This window comes from Leopardus geoffroyi, chromosome B1 (genome assembly GCF_018350155.1).
Source record: "Leopardus geoffroyi isolate Oge1 chromosome B1, O.geoffroyi_Oge1_pat1.0, whole genome shotgun sequence".
NCBI classification, from domain to species: domain Eukaryota; kingdom Metazoa; phylum Chordata; class Mammalia; order Carnivora; family Felidae; genus Leopardus; species Leopardus geoffroyi.
This window is the reverse complement of record NC_059327.1, coordinates 102,488,303-102,493,847: the sequence shown is the minus strand read 5'-3', so window position 1 is coordinate 102,493,847 and position 5,545 is coordinate 102,488,303. Positions and strand designations below refer to the sequence as shown.

Below are 5,545 nucleotides of genomic sequence, written 5' to 3'. Positions count from 1 at the left end.
TTTTCTCTTATTTTTCTTTCTTAAAATTCCTCTTAACCATATGTCCTGACATCTTGACTGCAACCTTGGCCCTGGGCCACTTCTACCCAACTAACCAGCTCCTGAATTTCTGGCCACAGAAATGATGACATTAAAAAAATTGTTTGCTGTTTTAAGCTACCAAGTTTTTGGGTAATTTGTTACAGAGCAACAGATGATTAATTCAAATAGTTAGTTGCAGAAGTCAACAGGAATGAAATTCTACACCCAAGTTCCAAGTTTAGGGGTCTCAGTCTTTCTAATTTAAGCTTCACCTGGCTTTTGAACAATACCCACAAACTATTTTATTCTCCACTTTCATTCTGAAACACAGTAAAAATAATTGTGTTAAAAAAGGTGTTTGAGTGAATTAGCTGCTCAATGTTCACACAGTAATATGTAAAGGAAGAGTTCAAATTCTAGCATTATTTAATGTGGCTTTAAAGACTCAGAATGGGAATTGAGGGACCATCAAGATGCATTTTTTTTTTATATTCAAATATCTATCTTTCCAAGAATCAGAGTCTACAGAATACAGAGAATCTAATTCCAATTTTGTAGGTAATCAGAAATTTAATTTTGATTTCATAAAGAAAAATCTCCAGTATAAAGAAAAGTTCTAAAGTGTTTTAAACAGTTTACGTACATTAAAATTTAGTGTGTAGGAACAACTGAAATGGTCACCAAAATGAGAACACATAAATAAATTGTATATTCATGTAATGGAATGGTACTCAGCAATAGAAAAGAACACAACACAATAGAATAATGTCAAAAACATGTTGAACAAAAGAAACGAGACACAAAAAAAAGATACATTCTATCTGATTTCACCCATATGAAGTTTAGGAACATGGAAACTAAGCTACAGTGATAGAATTAAGAGAAGTTTTTGAAGGGGTAAAGATGAGTAAAAGGAAGAACAGGAGAACTTCCTGGGAGTGATGGAAACATTCTTTATCGTGATTTGGGTAATGACTACATGTGTGTATATAGTTATCAAAACTCACAATTTAGGATTTAGTTATGTTCATTTCACTACATGTAAATTTTACTTCATACTAAAAAAGACAGCATTAAAAAAATAGTGCATAATACCAAAATCTAATTATGTTTCCCCGTTAGGGTAACTTCTCTTTTAGAAGAGGGATTCAGAAAACCAAACTGAAAGAGCCTTCACATCACACAAGTGAAACTAAGTAAGTATTTCCAAATATTTCCAAAAACTACCATTGAGGAAAATAAACCTCAGCCACCTGAGCCATGATAAATACCCGCTGATTCTTAGCACGAGCCCCGTCCTCTCTGAAGCTGGGCTTGGGCAGAAAAACATTCAATTCTCCGCCCTTCTGAGACTGCCGGGTTCAGCAAACACACTGCGCAGGGAGGGGAGCCTCCGCACAGCAGAAAGGCCCCTGGAGCGGAGCTCAGCAAACAAGTTGAGGGCAGTGGGCAGGAGTCCGGGCCGCTCCGCTTGTGATTCAGCGTCCAGGCATCCCACACGTGCAGAGGGGGAGGGGTTCTGGCACAGAAAGGAGACCAAAAGGGAAAACACATATTGACAAAGCCTTCACAGTTGTGAACCAGGGCTGCAGACAGCTGCTGCTGGAACAGAAAGGGAGCATTTGACACACTGAGCCCAGACCGGGGAAGGCCAGGGGCCTGCGCCACAAAAGGGGAAAGCAATTAAGAACAAATGCAGTGTTCTGCCGTCTGCAAAGGGGAAGGCAGAAAAAGCAAACCGGTAGGCCCAGTGAGACAGTTAAAGGCATCTTTTCGGGGTTGGGGGGAGGAGGGGTGGGGACCATTTTGTAGAAAATTCCAGATTCTATGAATTAAATACAGATCCTGGATTCCTCACCTGGTCTGCCAGGATCCGCTTGTGCCCTGCTGCTCAATACCCTTTAGGATTCACCCTTACCTCGGGATGTCTAGACTCAGGAAACATGATTTATAAGGGTCTTTGTGATTTTCCCACAACACACATATCACAAATGCCCCTTAATTTCTTAGGGAAACACAGCTCCAGGGCTACCAATGTTTCCCTCAGGTGGTAGCTCGGATGTCAGTTGCTTTGGGAAGTCTTTCCTAACCACCTCCCCACCGCCCCCCCCCCCCACCAGCCCCTTCACCCTCTTCCCCCCCACTCCAATCTGGGTTACCCTTCTCTGGGCTCCCTGGCACTAGTACTTTCTTCCACTATGGTAAGCCTTGCCTCTGTGTATTGTGGCTGTCTATTGGTTTTCTTTTTTTTTTTTTTTTTTTTTTAATTTTTTTTTTCAAACGTTTATTTTTGGGACAGAGAGAGAGCATGAACGGGGAGGGGCAGAGAGAGAGGGAGACACAGAATCGGAAACAGGCTCCAGGCTCTGAGCCATCGCCCAGAGCCCGACGCGGGGCTCGAACTCACGGACCGCGAGATCGTGACCTGGCTGAAGTCGGCCGCTTAACCGACTGCGCCACCCAGGCGCCCCTGTTGGTTTTCTTTTTAACTCTTAAATATCTGAAACTACAGAAAAATTTTAAAACCTACTTTGTTACCAATGAAAGCCTTGTTACAGTTAATACCTTGTTAATTACACATATTTTTTAAATAGGGATATAAAATGTTACAGATACAGAATAGTACTACCATTGTTATTCTCTGCTTATGTACCTTAGTTATCTATGTTTCTTTCTTTTCTTTTTTTTTTTTTTTTTTTTTAGTTTATTTACTTATTTTGAGAAAGAGAGAGAGCATGAGTGGGGGAGAGGCAGATAGAAAGGCAGACACTGACCATCTCAGGAATGTGAGACCGTGACCTGAGCCAAAATCAAGAGTCCAATGCTGGAAACCAATGTGACAATAAATTGTATTAAAAAAAAAAAAAAAGAGTCCAATGCTTAAGGGACTGAGCCACCCACGTGCCCCAGTTACTTATGTTTCCAATCAAAAACAAAACACAGTATTTCTTGGTATGTTTCTAACATAATTAGTAATATACTACACATACTCTAACAATTCTTTCACTGTGTCTTGTGTTTTGACATCACATTCATAAAGAAATTAAGACATCGGAGAACAAATCATTAAAAAAACTAATCCATTTGACTACATTAAAATGTAAAAACTCTGAATTGTAAAATATTGCATAAATGAAGTTAAAAAGATAAGATGCTGACTCTAATTACTTCTTTTAAAAATAATTATTCTCTCAAAGACATTCATGTTCATAATTTTAAAAGTCAAGTTTTTCTAATATGTTTACAATTTAAAAGTTTTAGGGCACCTGAATAGCTCAGTCAGTTAAGCATCCAACTCTTGGTTTCAGCTCAGTCATGATCTCAACAGTTTGCGGGTTGGAGCCCTGCCTCAGGCTCTACACTGATGGTGCAGAGCCTGCTTGGGTTTCTATGGTCCACTCTCTCTGTCTGTCTCTCTCTCAAAATAAATAAATAAACTTAAAACAATTTTTTTAATAAAATGAAATCAAGAAGTTTCTTCCCTTACTTGCTTTCATTCTTCAGAAGCAGATTTTTTCAACTCTTGTAACTATTTTTTTTTTTTTTTTTCTGGAATTGACCTCCATGTTTTTAAATAACATGCATTTTTTTTTTTTTTAGGAGACTAAAAAAATACTATTGAAGACAATCATTTATGAACTTTCTTCACACACATTCTTCCTCCCTCTTTCTCCTCCATTTTGATAGATAGAACTGGTTGGAGCAATAGTCCGTGCTTACATTAGCAGGGTTATGTAAATATAATCCACAGAAGAGCCATGGTAATGTCCCAGCTTCACTTTCTTTCATCTATAACTTTTTGTTTTCCCTATTGTCTCCATTACCCTCACTGGTTTCATTGCCAGTGTGCCTTTATTTTTTTCTAAACTCCCCCCAAAAGAGGAATTTCTTTAATTTTTAATACATTCAAACTCACCAGGAAATACATACACACACATATGTAAGTATATATATGTATGTCTTTTCCCCTGGATGTATTTTCCAGATAACCCATCTGAAGCGCTCTTGTGGGGCACCTGAGTGGCTCAGTTGGTTGAGCCTCCGACTTCGGCTCAGGTCATGATCTTGTGGTTTGTGGGTTCCAGCCCCGCATCCGGCTCTGTGCTGACAGCTCAGAGCCTGGAGCTTGCTTCAGATTCTGTGTCTCCCTCTGTCTGACCCTCCGCTGCTTGCACTCTGTCTCTCACATTGTCTCAAAAGTAAATAAATATTTAAAAATATATATATTTTTTGAAGCACTCTTGCCTTCCCATCTGGTCCAGTTGTTCCATATCTGCTGCCAGCTCTCTGCCTGGGACTTCTCTTCACTCTTATCCTGGACATCGGATGACCAACTCATCCCAATTTGCCAGGGATCGGCCCAGTTTTAAAGCTGAAAGTTCCACATTTGGCACCACCCTCAGGCTCAGGCAAATTGGAACTGGTCAATCTACCTGGACATCCCCTTGCCTTTTTCCTGGTTCAAGTCCTGTTTCCTGGATCCTATGTGATCTTCTTCTCGGTTTCTATCCTTATTTTGTGGAATCCATTCTCCAGTATTTTCCTGAAAAGGAGGTAAAAAATTTTTAAACTTGCATATCTGCAATGTCTTTATTCTGCCTTCACACTTGTTAGAAAATTTGGCAGAGAACAGAAATCAAGATTTGAAACAATTTTCCATCTGAATTTTGAAAGGATTGCTCCACTGACTTTCCATGTGGCAGGTGAAAAGCCTGGTGCTTTTCTGATTCCGGATCTTTTGTATATTTTTAATCTCTAGGAATTTGCAGGATTTTTATCTCCAAGGTTCTGAAATTTCACAATGGCACACCTGAGTTTTTGTCATTGCAGGCATCACGCAGGACATAAGTGAGCTCTCTCAAACTACAAACTCATATCCTCTATTTAAGGAATTTTTCTTCAAAAATACCCTACCCTATCTTTTTGCAGTCTCTCTTTCTAGAGCTCCTGCTTACTAGAGTGTTGGGCCTCCTGAATTCTAATATTTTCCTTTTCTCTTCCATTTTCCATTTCTTTATTTTTGATTGACTTTCTGGAAGATTGCTTCAAATTTATCTTCCAGACTTTTTTCTGAGAATTTACTATTTAACTTCAAAGAGCAATTTTTATTTATTTATTTATTTATTTATTTATTTATTTATTTATTGTTCTCTGAATAGTTTTATTCTATAGCCTTTTCTCATTGTTGTCAGATGCTACATCTCTTCTGACCACCTGGGGAAATGAACTATCAAGTTTGTTCATTTTTGAGTCTTATTCTGCTCCATACATAATTTCTATTTTCTTCAGGTGTTTTTGATTTGGTTTTGTCTGTCCTGGCATAAGCTTTCCTTAATTGCCTGGTAATCCTTGGCTGTCTGTGCATATTTAAAAATAAAGTAATAAAAGAACCTGATTGGAACAGGCAGGTACACATCCCTGTAGGGTGCTCTGGTGAGGTTGATTTATTATTTTTTCTTTGTTTCTTTGTTTTTGTGTTTAGCTGGCTTCCCATAGCAGACTCAACCACACTCTCACCTGGAAA

At 38.8% G+C, this 5,545-nt stretch overlaps 1 long non-coding RNA gene across 1 annotated transcript; it reads right to left on the bottom strand.

Annotated features, from left to right (window-relative positions):
- Nucleotides 1-303: 303 nt before the first annotated feature.
- LOC123593083 lies at nt 304-5,278 on the bottom strand. Its single transcript, XR_006710109.1, has 2 exons — nt 4,455-5,278; nt 304-1,540 (listed from the first exon to the last, which is right to left on the bottom strand). It is a non-coding gene; the product is annotated as an uncharacterized LOC123593083 (long non-coding RNA).
- Between the last annotated feature and the right edge of the window lie 267 nt (nt 5,279-5,545).